Raw genomic sequence first — 16,846 nt, forward strand, 5'->3', positions numbered from 1 at the left:
ATAGAGGGAGAGAGAGAGAATGGGCGCGCCAGGGCTTCCAGCCTCTGCAAACGAACTCCAGACGCGTGCGCCCCCTTGTGCGTCTGGCTAACGTGGGACCTGGGGAACCGAGCCTTGAACTGGGGTCCTTAGGCTTCACAGGCAAGCGCTTAACCGCTAAGCCATCTCTCCAGCCCGACTGCATACTTTTTCTCTCTCTCTGGTTCAAGAAGTCTTGTGGAAGAGTTCCTACATATGTGAGGAGGATTTACATGAAAGATACTTTGCCTTTTATGTGTCTTCTGGCTTGAATGTCTCGAAATGGAAGTGGCTTCTAAATGAGCAACCCAAAGGCTCTGTCATGGTCAGGTAGATTGACCCACTGAACAGAGGTGAGGCTTGGTATGGGCTTTGAGATGACTATTAGCTTGGTGGGGCTGGCCTCACCAAAGGCAGACTCTTAGGCAGCTCCCCTCAAGAGCATATTATGAGACAAGAATTCTAGTGCAAGTAGGTAATGTGTCTTCAGATCTCAGACACTATTAGTAAAAGGGCGAGGGAGTGAGATGGGAAAGAAGGCAGCATGGGAGCGGGATACTGTGCTATTCAGCTTTGTGTTACCATAACAAACCATTTACCTGAGACAAATCAGCTCAAAAGAATGAAATATTTGTTTTGGATCCCATGATTGGGGGTTTCAGTCCACGATCACTTAACCCTATTGCTTTGGAATTGTGCTGAGGTGTGATATCATAGTAGAAGGCTGTGGTAGAGCCATCTGCTCACCTCATGGTGGCTGGGAATAGAAAAGGACAAAGGAACAGACTATGTCCCATAATCCTCTTCAAGGGCAGCTCACCCCAGTGACTAGGAGATCTTATTAGACCCCATGTATTATAGGTTCTACCATTTTCTCATAACACCAAAATAAGGACCAAACCTTTAGCCCATAGTCCTTGGGAGAATGGTTTAGATCAAAATTGTAAAAGGTACTTAGACAATCATCCATCAATCATTTATTAAGCAGGATAGTGGGATAGAATGTTAACTCCTCACTACCAATGAACAGAAAAGGGTCAAATTGTTGCAGAAATCTCTCAGGCAGAGAATCATAAGTGCTGGCAGTTGGAAATGGGAAAGCCCAAAGCAGTACTTGCTATGCATGTGGTCATAAGGATCTCAAGGTCTAGTCATTGAAAATTAGAGCCTTTTAACCATTCCCAGTGTGGATTTATCTTTAAAGTACTGGCAGCTGCACCCTGTTCTATTCTTATTCTTATTTTCCTCAGTGAAAGGCATTTATTACTCCCTTCTATAAGAAGGATATAAGGTGAGGGCTTTGGTGGTGTGTGACTTTCCAAGCATCATCTTATTCTTCTTACCCACAATACCCACACAGCAGCCATGTCTGCTTCCAGCCCCTTCTCTACCTATAACAATGACAGCTTGGTGGCAAAACTCCTTAGTCAAGGTTTCATCATCGGGAGTGAATGATCTAATTAGCAATAATAGATAACCTGAAAGGAAAAAGTCCAGAATACTCTCCGAGAAGAACACAGTAGGTTCTCACTAAGTGGAAGCTGTTGGTAAGTACCATTACTGTTGGTGCCTAGAGATAAAACCTATTGCCAAGCTTACCATGATCCTAGGGAAGAAACTGTCAGATTCTTTTTGGCAGTAGGGAACAAGAGGAGAATTATTAAGAATTAGGAAAAGTTTGGGTAACTTGGGAGTTTGGGTGCAGAGAATCCTGCCCTGAGGGAGGTGTGGCTGTTGTGAGTCAGGTGGTTGGTGAGAGGTTGGTGCCCAGGGTTGGCTAACAAGGGGGAGAGGTGAGAGGCGCTGACACTGCTCTTCCACTTGCAGATGGTCCTCCTCACCAGAAAGGGCATGCTCAGCCTCCCACTCTCCTCATCCGGCCTTCCACCTCCCCTTCCCTTCAGTACCCATTCAGAATCAGAGATGAGGACTGGCTGGAAGTAATGCTGACTTCTTTCTGAGCTTAGTCCTCAAGAGGAGGTGTCTACTTTTGCATGGTCTGTTGAATGTTGCCATGTGAACAGGCTCAGGCGAGTCTATTGGAGAATAAGAGACCGCATGGGACTAGACAGAGGTCTCCTCATTCAGGTCTTAGTAGAGAGCCCCAGCCCCACCCCCGTGAGTGTTAAACCATGCTAGAGATCAGCAGATGCCTTCTAAGCCATAGCTGACCATAGATACGTCATTCTCTTGGACAATGAAATTACTGCTCAGCTGAACTAGATTCATACGCAAGTGCTTATTATTTCAAGCCTTTGTATTTGGAGGGATTTTTTCTAGCTAGTGATAAACTGGATACTCAGTCTGGGTGGGTCACACTGAAGGCAACTTCTAGCCTGACCAAGGTTTCTGCGAAAACCTCCCATACAATGGTGGCTAGCTTGCCCTTCAGCTTCCTCCTTGTTGCTGGGGCTACCTAGGCCCTCTCCTGTCTCTTTCCTGTGCCCTTCTTCAAGGAGGCTAATCTCTATGTGTATGTGTATACATGTGTTCACATACCCTGACCTCCACACACTCTTGACCTCCAAAGTTATCTCATACATCCTTTTTTGTTCCTTTGTGCAATGCTGAGAATAGAACCCTGGGTGTGCACGTGCTAGGCAAGCGTGCTACTACTGAGCCACATTCCCTGGCTTGCATCTCTCATGTTAAGGTCAGTCTACTCTTGTTGAGGCCACCCTGAAGCCCAGGTTGCACTTTATTCTCAGGATCCTGGGCCCTTCATCCCTTGAAAGCTGTTTTTTCTCAAGGCTCAGTCCAGGTTATGAGGAACCAGCTCTGTACATTTCCTTTAATCTCATAAACTTCCTGCCTTGGCTCTAAACTATTCATGGCTGGGTCAGCTTGCCTTCCAACTGTCTGCCACACCTCTCCTTGTCTTTTCAGAGCCTCAGTGGCTCTCCTTTGTAACTTGGGCAGGTCGTGGAATCATCTCCCTCTCACTATTAGGACCTGACGAGCCAAATGACTTAGAACACCACCCAGATCTCTGGACTCTTGGAACACAGCCTTTTTAGCTGTAACATTTGCTCACAAGCTATAGAAAGTGACTCTAGCCTAAGCAGAAAGGAATTTATTAGGTAATTACAGGTGCCTTATAGGATTTATTAGGACTTACTGCATGAAGAGTGTGGCTAGATGCTGCTGCCATTGACACCACTATCTTTGTGGTTGTGTTCTCAATAGTCCCTGCTTTTCTGTGACTCCAGACTCAGAGCTCTGGGAAGTGTGACCAAGAGCAAGCTGGACTTGGTTCTAAGCCTGCATCCTTATCACTGCAGAAATCAAATCACAATATTGGACTTCTCCGAATAAAAGGATGGATTTCAGACATTGAAAAAAGTATGATATGACACTCTCCTTTCCCCCTGACACACACAGCCATACATCCTTTTAGATCTGTTATGAGGAGCTGGGTGCTATAAACAGAGCCCAGCCCAGTGGTCATTTTAATTTTGCCATTCTTTAATAGAAATTGTAGTTTAATTCACCAGTAAAGTGCATATATCTTACTGATTTAGTTTATGTACCCATTTGTGTATTTGTATAGTCACTATATAGATAAAAATTTTTTAAACGTTATTTTATTTTGAGAGAGAGAGAGAGAAAGACATATAGAAAGAGAGAATGGGCGTGCCAGGGCCTTCAGCCTCTGCAGAGGAACTCAAGACACATGCTCCACCTTGCACATCTGGCTTACATGGGTCCTGGGGAATTGAACTTGGGTCCTTTGGCTTTGCAGGCAGGTGCCTTAACTGCTAAGCCATATCTCCAGCCACCTCTAGATAAAATTTTATAGGATCATTCCAGCACCCTGGAAGGCCCCTCTCTGCTTCTCCTGGTCAATTCAATCTCTTTCTTCAGTAGAAATGGCTCTTCTCACCATAGCTTAGTTGTGCCTGTTCTTGAACTTCATTCACATTTTACTGTTTGGTACATTATGCTTGACACACTTGACATTTATCTGCATTGTTACATGGCCTATTTGTTTTCCTTGATGAGTAGCGTTCCATTGTACAGATAAGTCATACTTTGCTTATTCTCTTGTTGGTAGGCGTTTGGGTTGTCTCTTGTTTTGGATTCATATAAGTAAAGCGGCAACCATTCATGTATAAGTCTACTTGCAGCTGAATATCACTTTTATGCAGGGGTTTGATTGTTCTGCTGCATTGGAAATTTCCCTGCTGAATTGATTGATTATTGATCTCAGCTAGTGAGGCAGGTGAATTAGTTTTCCCATGAAGCTACAGTTCATATCGCAAACCGAACTTCTCATCTATGTCCCTAAATCTTCCCTTTCTAAAGTCCTCCCTGTTCTGCCATTTCTGGATTAGATGTTCAGATTAGAAACTTTGACTCTCATAGCCTTCAGGGAGCCATCAGTCTCCTGTTGGAAGGTGTGTGAGTCTAGCCGAGCTGACCACCTCTTTCTCTTTCTATAACCTGATTTGGACCATAGAACCCTTTGACAGACTGGTGGAGTCCATGGAGCCCTTTTTCACAATTTCATAATGCTTTTGAGTGCATAACATGAAGACAATTATAATAAAGATAATAATGAAAACTAGTTATATTGAACTTCAGATCTCAACATATTTAAAATGTGATGTAGTATTGTATGGGTTTCTTTTTAACATATTAAAGAAGAAAATCTAGCAGTAGGCCTAATTCCCATCATACTTCTGTATAACTAGTATATTAGGGAAAAATCTGTGATTTTTGTTGGTGACAAATTTTTGGGAACACTGACATTGCTGTGGTTTGTTCCCTACACTCACAGTACACACAGATGTTATATATTTAGTGAGAGCCTAGTGAAAGTAATGGTCTTACTTTTTTGAGACCCAAGTACTGACCTTGCCTTTGACCTTCTTTACCTTAAATGCCTTTTGAGTCTAGATTGAGAAAATCATGAAGGAGCCTGGTATCCTGACTTCTCATTTGCAAAATATACTGATTTAAAAACTTTATTATTTATTTATTTATTTGAGAGAGAGAGAGAAACAAAGCGGCAGAGAGGGGGAGAGAGAGAATGGGTGGACCAGGGCCTCCAGCCACTGCAAATGAACTCCAGATGCATGCACCCCCTTGTGCATCTGGCTTACGTGGGTCCTGGGGAATTGAATTGAGGTCCTTTGGCTTTGCAGGTAAATGTCTTAACTGCTAAGCCATCTCTCCAGCCCCAAAATATACTGATTTTAAGTGGGATAAGAAAACAGTGGTATTTATAAAAAATCCAGGTAACATAGATAAAGGAATTTCTCACTTTATCTCCCAAATCCTCTTCCCTTTTCAACAAGAATACTTGCTATCTATGTGTTATGTATTTAAGTTTTTATTGGCATGTATTAACTTACATAATCACAGATTTTATTATGATATTTCCACACATGTATATAATGTATTTTGATCATATTAATTTCCCACTTTCCTTTCAAGTCCTCCTACCATTCCCACTGATTCCCTTTTCCCAACGAGTCCACCTTCCACTTTAATTTTTTTTGTGGCCCAGTGAATTTAATTAGGGTTACTTATAGTAGCATGGGTTAGGGGTTATTTACAGGAGCATGCACTACTTATCAGTGACTACACCACTGAAGAAAATGTCTCTCTTACCTCCAGCAACCATTAAACTGCTCTAAAGCTCTAGGTATGGGTGGATACTCTTGAATTCCTCTGCCTTTCATGACTTGAATGTTGACAGGTCCAATCTTGTGCAGATCTTATGTATGCAATCAGAGCTGCTGAGAGTTCAAGAGTACAATGGCTATGTCCTGGCTGGAAGATAATGTTCCACAGCACTCCACCCCTTCCTCTGGCTCTTATATTCTCTCCTGTCTCTCTTCTGTAATGTTCCCTGAGTCTTGGGGGGGAGGGAACTGATGACATAAGATGTCCCATTTAGGACTGAGCCCTCAATAGTAAATTCTCAGCCCTTTGATCAGTGATTAGTCTCTGCAGTTACCACTGCCCACAATAGAAACAAGTTGAAAACAGCACTAATCTATGGGTATACACACAAATAGAAGACAATATGATTTACATATATACACATATTTAAGTATTTTATTTATTTATTTTTGAAGCAGAGAGAGAGAGAGAGAGAGAGAGAGAGAGAGAGAGAGAGAGAAGTATGGGTATGCCAGAGTCTCTAGACACTGCAAATGAACTCCACATGCATTTGTAAATATGGTTTTACATGGGTACTAGGTATTGAACTTGGGCCAACAGGCTTTGCTAAGCAAGCACCTTTGGCCACTGTTAAAGTGGTGTGTGTGTGTGTGTGTGTGTGTGTGTGTGTGTGTGTATGTACATGTGTATATGTACATATAATCATATATACATATATATATAATTTTTTTCTTCTGTGTGGGATGGTTGATCTTGAGTCTGCAAGAAGCACATTGACCCCAGATTTCTTCAAATTCACACTTCTTTGGCTCTGATTCTTATGTCCCTATATACTTTTTAATTGTAAAAGTTGTACTTGAGTTTGTTTGCTTTGGAAAAATAGCTTTGAAATAACAACAGTTATAATTTTACTATTTAGTTTTAAATATTTAAATATAATAAAATTATTTAATTTATTCATAAAATTATAATTTAAAACTAAAGTCAAATTTAAGATTTATTTTTGTTTTTATTTATTTACTTGAGAGAGAGGAAAGCAGATAGAGACAAAGAGAGAGAGAGAGAGAGAGAGAGAGAGAGAGAGAGAAGGAGAATGGGCACACCAGGGCCTTCAGCTGCTGCAAACAAACTCCAAATGCATGTACTACCTTGTGCATCTGGCTTATGTGGGTCCTAGAGAATTGAACCATGGTCCTTTGGCTTTGCAGGTAAGCACCTTAACCACTAAGCCATTTCTCCAGCTCAAATTAAAGATTTTTAATCTTGTTTTTTGGGGGGATAAGGTGTGTGCCACCATACCTGGCTACTTTTTCCTTCTTTCTTTTTTTAATATATATATATATTTTTACTTATTTATTCATTTGAGAGAGACAGGCAGATAGAGAGATAGATAGACAGAGAGAGGTAGTTTTCAAAGAGTCTCTACTATGCCCATTTTTCCACATGAGTAGTGGGCTTCATTTTCCAGGGATAGGGCAAGGATTGGGGTGAGTCTCCCACCTATATAACAAGGTGCAGTAACAGCATGGGCAACTGCAGAGTGCTTAGATAGGGAGTCAGGTATTTAAGGAAGGTTGATTTTGAGATATGGAAAAATAAGAGTGAATGGTATTTAGGGTGGGGACAGAGGCCAGGCTGAGGAGTGGGGGAAGGCTTGAAAAAACAAGGAATAAGAGCAAGAGTTGTCTAAGGACACAATGGAGACCACACTTTGGAGGATCCACAGAAAATGAGCTTCATTAGAAAGGTTTATGTACCTGGAATCCAGATGGGTTTGGAAAGTCTTTGAGAGCCAGTAGCAGAGGACAAGGGGTTTATTAATTTCCTTTAACCACACAAAAAAACCATCTCAGAATTCAATGACTTAAGACCCTAATAATTTTCTATTTATCTTTACTTTTTAATTTTCTGGGTGATTCTTCTGGTCTGAGCTAGTATGTCTGATCTTAGTTGTCACTTCACACATCTGTGGTCAGCAGTCAGGTCGGCTGGAGGCTAGCTGATTCTGGATGGTCACCTCATGTGGTTGACATTCGACTGGGTCAATGGGAGGGAGAGGGGAGTCTATCTGGTTGACATGGTTTCTCATCCTCCAAAAGGCTATAAAGGGATTATTCATGGCGACTGTACAGATTTCTAAGAGGAGTGGGAGTGCATGTAGCCTTTTGAAGCCTAGATTCAGATTTGGCACCTTGTTTCTTTTGCCATGTTGTAGTAACCAAAGCCGTCACAAAGCCAGGCTGGATTTAAGAGACAGGGAAATACTCTCGGCCTCCTGATGGGCAGTGATACAAGGTCACATTACAAAGGGTATGGACACAGGAAGAAGACCTAACTGGCCACTTTTTTTTTTAAATTTTTATTAACATTTTCCATGATTATAAAATATATTCCATGGTAATTCCCTCCCTCCCCACCCCCACACTTTCCCATTTGAAATTCCATTCTCCATCATATTACCTCCCATTACAATCATTGTAATTACATATATACAATATCAACCTATTAAGTATCCTCCTCCCTTCCTTTCTCTACCCTTTATGTCTCCTTTTTACCTTACTGGCCTCTGCTACTAAGTATTTTCATTCTCACGCAGAAGCCCAGTCATCTGTAGCTAGGATCCACATATGAGAGAGAACATGTGGTGCTTGGCTTTCTGGGCCTGGGTTACCTCACTTAGTATAATCCTTTCCAGCTCCATCCATTTTTCTGCAAATTTCATAACTTCATTTTTCTTTACCTTAACTGGCCACTTTTGCAGTTAATCTCTCACAAGGGTTTAAGGGCAGCTTGAGGGTTTAAGAGCAGCTTGTAGACGTGAGATAGGAGAAAGACCTTGGGGACCAGAGTACTGGTTGGGAATCAATCTTAGTTGTGGCTGGAAGAAAGAGATCAGGGTTGCCTGATTCCAATATGAGTAAACCAGGGTTGAGAGATGACTGAGGGGATAGGGAGAAAGTAGATCTCTGACTTTGAGGCTTGTTGGGCCAATCAGGGATGTAACCATTCACAGGACACAGGGGTGTCAGCAGGTAGCTGCTGGGTAAAAGACCAGTCTGATAGCCTGCGTGGTTTGGTGCCTGGTACTGGGAATGCTTGAGACCCTGGTGGATAGATGTTCAGGGCAGCTTTTGAGCTCTGAGGTCTCTGCTGCTACAGGCTTAGAGAGCTTGTCCAGCTTTTTTCTAGGCTTGGTGATTGCTGTCCAATAGTAGTAGCAATTCTAACCTTGCAAGATCTAGAGGCCAGCTAAGGTTTCCTAAGAGAAAACATCTAACAAGCTCTTTGGGGCTGTACATTTTTTCATGATTTTATGGCATAGTTTGGTTTTCAATTTAGGAGACATTAGCTACCCAGAGAAGGGAATCTAGGAGGGAATGAGAAAGAAAAAGAGTGGGCCTCAGGGTTCTGTTTAGGGAAGGGCGGAACTCAGGAGCGGGGGTGGGGGTAGGGGGTGGGTGAATAGCATGACTCAGATGGTGTTGGGTCTCTCAGCTTGAATAGAGTCCTTCCAGCTTGGGATAGTATCAGTGTAGGGTATTGGGCTATGGCTGGTTCTGTCCTCATCAGATGTTGGGGTCAGAGAGTTGAGGGTATATGTATATGAAGGGGGATTTGTCTCCCTGCTATATCCTCTGAGTACAAGCTCCTGGGTGGTCTGGACCAATGTCAGCACAGCTCCTTCCCTCTCCCTCCCACCTCCTCCTTTCTGCTCTGAAAAGTCCAGCAGCATCATGGCTTCCAGATGTTGCCTCCAGATGTGGTCTGGAGCACTTCCAGGATCAACGATACAGAGGCTGTAGCCAAATTCCTGGCTATTCTTCATCTCCCCTTCTTCTCCAATGGCTATCCCTTCTCTGACTTCTCTTCTACCACTAGGTCAGCATCTCAGATATCCTGATGCCCTGGTGTGTGGATAAATAAGTACCAGTTCTGAACAAACCTGAGCCAGACAGATGCATCTTTGTTCTTGTTGGAAAGGGTTTACTTCTGGGGAAGTGGAGACCTCTCAAATGTTTCCATTCTGAGCAGTCCCAGCAGCTTGAGGAGGAGGAAGTGAGCTGTCTCTTCTGCTAGGGACTTGCCAGGGCACCAGGCAAGGGGCCAGCCTGGGCCTGGGAGGAGCTGCTGGAAGTTTCCCCTAATGGGAACAGCCTGAGCTCTGGTGTCTTATATGGATGGAGCCTCAGTTACTGGGAAAAGATCAGATGGGATTGTTGAGTGGCAGCTTTCTGATGACTGGGCCAGAGTCTCAAACTATCACACTCCTATTTCCTAGTGCTCTTGTTAAAGTGTAGACTCTGACTTGGTACATCTGGGTTGGGGTCTGGGATTCTGCATTTTTAACTAGTTTTCAGCTGATGTTGATGCTGATGCTGCTGGTCTGTGGACCACACTGAGCTGGTATCTGAAACACATCTGTGTATCTCTGTTTTTGGTGTACTTATATGGGTCTTCTTGTATTTTTCCACCCTCTCTCTATCTTTCCCTTTCTCTCTTTTTATTTTAAATTGAAACAGTACTAGGGAAGACAGGCTGTGCTGTACATGCACCATTCTTTCTAGACTCTGCTTTGAGTCCTGACCCGCCATGATATTGATGTCCCCAAATAACTGGTATGGTGGTTAAAATCAGATGTCCCCCATAAATTCATGTGTTCTGAATACTTGGCCCCTAGCTGGCGGCAGATTGGGAGGTGGAGCCTTGCTGGAGGAGGTGTGTTGCTAGGGGTGGGCTTTAGGGTGTTATAGCCAGCTCTCTCTTGCCATAGCTCAACTCATTTCATTGCTGCTGTTTCCCACCTGCTGTGGCAGAGGTGATGTCCAGCCTCTGTTCATGCCATGCTTTCCCCTACCTTCATGAAGCCTAGCCTTCAGACTGTAAGCCAAAATAAAAACTTTCCTCCCACCAGCTGCTTTTGGTTGGGTGCTTTGTCCCAGCAATGAGAGGGTAACTACAACTGGATTGTCATATAAGAACTCCTTTTCAAGAAGCAGTGGTAGTGGCCTCAAAGGATGTCTATATGCTGAAACACCTGGTTCTGGCACACAAGAAAATGTCCAATATTCATGTCATGAAGACCATGCAGTCCCTCAAATTTCAAGGCTATTTGAAGGAACAGGCCTGAGTTATTTCCACTGACACCATGAGTTCCTCCATTTTTCTCCTTGGGGTCATGTCTGTCCTTAGCCACTCCAAGACTTATAAGTCTTTGCTCAAAGATCTTGAAGTAAGTGATATAAGATTGGAAGATGGAAGCTGACAGAGCCACCTATAGACCAAGTGCGGTGTCCTCTGGTGCCAGTAAGAAGGCCACGGCTAGAGCTGGGATAAACATTTTAATTCCAGTTTAGAGGTACATTTGGTCATGGATGTGGTCAGCCAATGCAGTGTAAAGTGGAATAAACCTGTAGTCAGAAACAAAACCCAAAAGGCACCAAAAGGCAGACAGACAGCCAAAAGCCTTCTATCTATCTTCAGCAATTTAACCACCAGGGGTTTTATCTCATACCTTAAGAGGTACTTATGAATCTCAAGCAAATCCATGTTTTCCCTTCTTTTCTCTGTCCATTTTAGTTACTACCTGTTATGTGCCGTTTGGCATCTTGCTTCTGATTTCACAACACATCTTGGAGATTATGTTAGCATTTTCTTCCGTCCTTCCTTCCTTCCTTCCTCCTTTCCTTCCTTCCTTCCTTCCTTCCTTCCTTCCTTCCTTCCTTCCTTCCTTCCTTCCTTCCTTCCTTCTTCCCTCCCTCCCTCCCTCCCTCCCTCCCTCCCTCTTTCTTTCTTTCTTTCTTTCTTTCTTTCTTTCTTTCTTTCTTTCTTTCTTTCTTTCTTTCTTTCTTTCTTTTTGTGCAGTGTCTTGCTCTAGCCTAGGCTGACCTGGAATTCACTATGTAGTCTCAGACTGGCTTTGAACTCACATCTTCCTACCTCAGCCTCCTGAGTGCTGGGATTAAAGGCATGTGTTACCACACTAGGCTCTTATTTTTAATTAATTAATTATTATTTTGTTTTGTTTTGAAATCCAAGGTCTAAGGGTACCCTCAAACCTTCCTGAGCTCAACAGTTATCCTGCAGGGGTGTGCTAACATGCCGGGCCTGTGTTTCTTTTCTTTTCTTTTTTTTTTTTTTAATATTTGTATTCATTTTACTTGAGAGAGAGAGAGAGAGAGAGAGAGAATGAATATGGACATTCCAGGGCCTCTTGCCACTGCAACCTAACTCTAGACACATGTGCCACTTTGTGCATCTGGCTTTACATGGGTGCTGGGAAACTGAACCCTGGCTGTCAGGCTTTACAGACAAATGCCTTTAACCACTGAGCCTTTAACTCCCCAGCTCCTTCTTCCTTCCTTTCTTCCTTCCCTTCTTCCCTCCTTTCCTCTCTCTCCTTCCTCTCTTTCTTTCTTGCCTTCCTTTTGCCCTTACTTCTTTCTTCTTCCCTTCATCCTTCCTTCTTTTTTTTCTTCTCCTTCTCTCTCTAGGGGTCTATGCAGACTAGGCTGTCCTAGAATTCCTCCAGCCTCAGCCGCCCAAATACTGGGATTACAAGTGTGAGCCACAAGGCCCAGCTTCTTGCTATGCTATGCTTTCTTTTCTAAGTTCACAGTTTCATGATAAGCCTTCACTCACTGAGCATTCCCCTTGTTGATGAACACTTGTTTATATTCACCTTCTGCTCTTGGACAGGAAATATCTCAGCTGCCTGTCCTCTCCTAGGTATGAGTCAGGATAATAAAAGCCTACAAATGGAGGTGCAGGGTCAAAGGACACATACATTTGTAATTTTGTTGAGTACTGCTGAATTGAACTCCGCAAAGAGGTTATGTGAATAAGGAGAGAGCTTTCTTTTCTACTTTCCCAAAGCATGTGCTATACTTTTTGATCTTTGCCAATCTATTAAAAGCTAGTAACTGTTCTTTTATAACTTCCTCAGCCTTTGACTTCTGTGATTCTGTTACCAGTTTTGATTGCACTGCACCCTCTAGACTCTGGCTGGCTGTAGTTTGGGGTTAAAATGCTCTCTAATCCTTTGAGCCAGCCGTCACCACGTGTGTGTGTCTTACAACTCTCAAAGAATTGGCAGGTGTATATATGCAGAAGGGTAAGTTAAGAAGGAGTTATTTTAGGAAATAAAGCAGAAATTCAAGCAGAAAAGTTCCCAAGCTGGGAAGGGTCCTATGTGGATAGTCCGAATGATGACTTAAGTGGGGTCTTCTTACAATTTTGGAGATGGAAATCAGGCATCAAGATGTGATGAGCTTCATGATTAAGTTTAAATACATGTGGAGGACCTTGATTGGCTAGTGGGTCAGGAAGGAGCACCCAGATTCCAAAAGACCCCATGGGGTAGGTGTGGGGAGGTCCACAACAGCATTCTTATAGGGAAGAAGAACCAGGAAGCTGTCACTGATCATAATCTTGAGTCAGGTTTAGGTTTGTTCTTATCTTGCCAGGACAGGTTGACATCTATATTTTTTTGGCATGCATGCCTAACTACCTACAAAAGAAGACTACCTTGATCCTAATCTTTTTGTTGTTGCTGGAGAGTTATTCCCTGGGCTAGCTAACTCAGGTGCTGGGAATTCAAAAAGGACTAATACACTCTCTTGCTCTTTTCTCTGGCAGAATGGTCAACAACAGTCACTAATGACTGATGAAGGGGATGGAGGCTGTGATCAGGGACGAAGTCTTAAGACAGCATTCTCAAACTTTAATATGCACATGCATTACCTGAGAACTTGTTAAAATGCAGATTTGGATTTTAGCAGGTCTAGGTGGAGCATCTACGTTGGCAACAACAAGCTCCCAAGTGAATCTGTGACTACATTTTGACTTCTTAGAACAAGGGTTGGTAAACTTATTTTTTTTGAAAAGGACCAGATAGTAAATATTTTAGGATTTGAGGTCCACTTCTGTAGCTATTGAGCTCTGCTTTTGAAAGCAGCCAGTGTTGGCTTGTTCTCTCTCTCTCTCTCTCTCTCTCTCTCTCTCACCCCTACCTATACCCAGCTGAGTGAGAAAAAACAAAAGGCAAACAAAGTAGACAGAGGCCATATTTAAATAAATCGGTGTGGCTGTGGGTTGTTGACCCCTGGCCTTGAAGACCGTAGGCATCCAATTGCATACTGAAGTCAAGTGAAAGCTGCTAATTGAGTAGCAACAGGGGACTCAGCGCATGTTGGGGGTGGGGGGAACAAATGCTTAGGAGAATAGTGTATTAGAGTCTTAGAAGTAAAACAGAAACCAGTGTTGAAATGGATGTCATTAAACACAAGAAATTGGTTATAGAGGTAATAGAAGAGCTGTAAAGTTGGTCAAGGGAAGCATGCAGAGTAACAACAGCAAGAAAGTTGTTGCCATTATCCTGAGGAGGAGGGAGGGGATCAGAAGCTCAGGTCACCTACTAGAAGCCTGTATCATGGTGGGCATAGCTACTGAGAGGGAAACTGGGAGCCACAGGCAAGACCCAACTGCAGTGAAAAAGCCTAGAAAAAAAAAAAAGTCCTTCAATCTCTCTTCTGCCTGCCCCTCCCTCTGTTACCTACTAGTCAACTAGCTGTGTGAGCCAGCCAATACAGGAGCTTACAGGGGACAGCCATTGGACACAACAGAGTTAAGATGAAGTCTGTTCTGCAGCTAACAGAATTATACCCAGCCAAAGGGAGATCAAGAGTGAGTCTTGAGATGAGGTAGCTGATTTAACAAAGGAGGGAAGGTGAGTGTTCTGGGCACAGGCTTAGGATGTATAGATCTGAGTGATGTGGGAGGAGGCTGGTAGGGAGGCCCTTCCCTTAAGCCAGATGAAATATGTGCTTTCTAATAGAGTTTGGCAAATATCTCTGCCACATAGTTTTCTTTGTTTTGTCTAAAAATAAAATGTTAAAACCATTTGTACCCCACAGGCTATACAAAAATAGGCTCTAGGTAACAGTAGTTGGTCCACAGGCTATAATTATTGAACTGCTTTTGAAAAACATTTGTCATGTATATCTAGCTATCTATCGTCTATGTATGTATGTATGTATGTATGTATGTATGTATGTATGTATGTATTTATCTATTCATCTATCTATCTATCTATTATCTATCTATCTATCTATCTATCTATCTATCTATCTATCTATCTATCTATTTATCTATCATCAATTACAAGGTCTGCTATGTTACCTTGACTGGTCTTGAATTCCTGGGCTCAAGCGAAGCTCCTACTTCAGTTTCCCAAGTAGCTGGGACTACCAATGTGCACCACTCTACCTGGCTCATTTTTATTTTGTTTTATTTTTGGTGGTACAAGGTTCTAGGGCCTTACACATGTGAGGTAAGCACTTTACCACTGAGCTACACTCCCTGTCCAAAAGATCCACTTTGAAAGGATGGATTGGAGTAGACAGAGGACCAAGGACAGAGACTGAAAGACTGAAATGGTCTCTAATCCATTGATTGTCATGACAGAGAGAAGGGGGTGAATTAGAGATGTAAACCGGGCAGGCTATAGAATAACTTCTGAACAAAAGATCTAAGGTGGGTCTGGAAAGATTTTCCAGCTGATAGATTGAATAGTTCCATGATAGGCTTGGAACTCCCATTCCCTTGCTTCATAGAGCTAAATGGAACTCCTGCCATCCTGGATATGACTCTCACCACAGTCTCCCTGCCCCACCTCAGTTCTTTTTTCAGGCAGAATGAGTGGAGGAGCAGGTTTTAACACTTTCAGGAAGCCATTAGTGACTCATTGTAGACTCTTTCTCGAATATGACTACTGAGCACCTCTTATTCTCAGTTTCAGGCCTTAGCTACTGTTCTGCAACAAAGGAGAAACTCCACCAGCATCCTCTGACAACATCCTGTGGGGTTTGTTTCAGTGTAAAGATGATGGCTGGAAAGCTCCTCACTGAGCCCTGACCTGTGACACCTGCCACTAGCTGCTGCCATCATCTTGATCACAGGTTACCTGTGTCAGACAGGGCTAGATGGTGTTTTCTTTTGTGCTTCTTTAGATAAGCAAACCCCTCAGATGAGCAGATGAGGGCTTAATGAGACAGGGAGGTAACAGCCATAGAGTGCATTGCTAAGCCAGTTACCATTGTGGTAACTGGAGTTGAGAAACTGTAATTGATAACTTGAGGGTTATCTTGCTTGAAGAGCAAAGAAGCTGAGTTGCAGATGGAGGGTTATTATATGGTCTGCTCATTCCCTGGCATTTCAAACCTACCCTGTGGCCTTCTGCATTTCAGGAAAGAAAGCTCTCATGCAGATTTGCAAGGGCCAATGCAAAACTGGAGCTTCCTAAAGTGGTAAGATACCAAAGAAATGAGCAGAGTACCTTTGGCATCTTGTTTAGATGCTTTCCTCTTCACTTGACACAGTGGCAAACTGAGAAGCAAAGTGACAGCCCCTAGCCACGGGATGGACTTGTGACATATGGAGAGCTGGAGCTTGGACCCTGTGAGCCCAGGACTTCCCATGTTTTAGGTTTCTGCATGGGTCTTCTGGTCTGAGCGGACCTGCCTTCGGTGTCTCATAGGTTGGCCCTGCCCATTTCCGTCCCACATGCCTGCTGCATTTTCTCTTCTGACTACGTCCCACTTGCTGTAGCTGCTTGGAGTACAGAAGTAGGAAAGCCTGTAGGACATGCACCTGTTCAAGGCCAAATGGCAGGTAGGGTGTCTACAGGAGATCAAGTGAGGCCTGGAGTTGAGAGGTGCCAGTTGGTCAAGCCATTAGGGCAGGGTGTATTATGTCTAGATGGAGGTACAGGAAAAGGCAGCGTGGAAGTTGTCATTTGCCCCTTATCCTGGTTGTTTAGGATTTCGACCCCTTTGTGTAGCTGGAAGAAGATATCCCAGGTCTCAGTACTGAAGGCTCTGTGAGTTCCACATCAGGCAAATCAACCACTCAGTTATTTGTTCATTCAAGGATCACTTAAGTATGTTGCGGCTGACTACCTTCAAGGATACATGGAAGAATCAGACTATTAGTCACTCTCAGAGCCCAGCAGATGCTGCAGGGGGAATAGTGTAGCTTTTCCATTCTCCACTAAATTTGTAATCAGTGGGGGAAGATGGCACAGATCTCAGGAGGTCTAAGTGGGGATTATGGGACACATGCATCTGAATCTAGTGATGGAGTCCCTTCCTACTCAGAGGCTTGTGAACCAGCATGGGGTAGGAGTGACTGGAAGCACCAC

The 16,846-nt window shown here is 43.3% G+C and overlaps 1 non-coding gene across 1 annotated transcript; it reads right to left on the reverse strand.

The window, feature by feature from the left end:
- Positions 1 to 6,383: 6,383 nt before the first annotated feature.
- Positions 6,384 to 6,501, reverse strand: LOC123463226. Its single transcript, XR_006638817.1, has one exon. It is a non-coding gene; the product is annotated as a small nucleolar RNA SNORA38 (small nucleolar RNA).
- Positions 6,502 to 16,846: the final 10,345 nt, after the last annotated feature.

Source organism: Jaculus jaculus, chromosome 8, assembly GCF_020740685.1.
Source record: "Jaculus jaculus isolate mJacJac1 chromosome 8, mJacJac1.mat.Y.cur, whole genome shotgun sequence".
NCBI classification, from domain to species: Eukaryota; Metazoa; Chordata; class Mammalia; order Rodentia; family Dipodidae; genus Jaculus; species Jaculus jaculus.